The sequence below is a fragment of the Microtus ochrogaster genome, linkage group LG3 (assembly GCF_000317375.1).
Source record: "Microtus ochrogaster isolate Prairie Vole_2 linkage group LG3, MicOch1.0, whole genome shotgun sequence".
Lineage (NCBI taxonomy): Eukaryota > Metazoa > Chordata > Mammalia > Rodentia > Cricetidae > Microtus > Microtus ochrogaster.
In genome coordinates, this window is record NC_022029.1 from 46,224,721 (window position 1) to 46,226,119 (window position 1,399).

Genomic DNA, 1,399 nt, shown 5'->3' on the forward strand with positions numbered 1-1,399 from the left:
CCAAGCCTGACTACATGGCCTTCTAAAACTTGGATGAAGTTTAGTGCTCTTGCTCCTGAGTGCAGGGGTTAAAGATTTACGTGCCGCCAAGCCTTACTACATGGCCTTCTAAAAAATGTCTTGAGCCGGGTGGTGGCACGCGCCTTTAATCCCAGCACGTGGGCGGCAGAGGCAGGTGGATCTCTGAGTTAGAGGCCAGCCTGGTCTACAAGAGCTAGTTCCAGGACAGGCTCCAAAAGCTACAGAGAAACCCTGTCTCAAGAAACGAAAAAAAAGTATCTTGAAGATTCCATTATCCAAGTTAATGTAAAAACGTGGAAGTTAGTTCAGCTGTGCAAGAGGATGGCCTTACAGGTCTCAGCTGGAAGTGCTGTTACTAAAACAAATTTCTCAGTCAATGAAAGCACTTGCTGCCCAAGTATGAGGACTGCACGACCCCAGCACCCACATGGAAGTTGTATGTTTGTGCATTGGCCTGTAATACCAGCACTAGAGAAGGCAAGGCTAATCTGGAGGTTTCCTGGCCATGTTCTAGGTACAGTGAGAAAACCCTGTCAGGCGGTGGTGGCACACCCCTATAATCCAAGCACTCAGGAGGCAGAGGCAGGCTGATCTCCCCGAGTTTCAGGACAGGCTTCAAAGCTACAGAGAAACCCTGTCTTGAAAAACGTAAAAACGTGGAGAAAGAACCCAGATGAACATTCCAACATGAGCGTCTGTCCACTACATACAGGCAGATGCACTTTAGTATGTGCATAGCATGCAAACACAAGGGAAACTCACTAACTCCGGAGCTACTGTGTCATAATTTTTACTTATGAAAGTAATGAAGGTGAGATATTTAAGTATTGTGTCTATTAAAATAACTCCCATTTATGTAATAGTACATATCGAGCTCAGTTACATCATAAGCAAGATGCATATTCCTGTGATATGGGGCTTTATTTACTTCCCACTGTCTTGGAAACCTGTGTTTATTGCTTCTCACACTGCTTTATCTCCACTGAGTTTCAGTCACATTGAACATTCCTCGCCTTTTGTATACAAATCCTGTTACTGAAGTGTTTACTTCGTGCTTATTTTTTGCTCAGTGTTGCCAGAGTGCTGGTGACGCAAGGATAAGAAAGCATTCACCTCAGCAGTTTTTCCTGAAGCTGCAGCCATGCAGCACTGGGTGTAGTTCTTACTGTCCAGTTAAGGCTGGTTCCCAAAATAAGTATAAGTGAGTTGTAGAATAGAAGCTTTGAGCGCTGGACAGCACAGTAGTGACCTGAAGAAGTGCCCCAAGATGAAAGCAGCTAACGTAGACCTAAGGAGCCACAGTAGTGAGATGTGTCTTTCTGGGATTGTCGGAATGGAGAGGCTAAGAAACAGCTGAGGCAAATGCAGCATTAGGGAG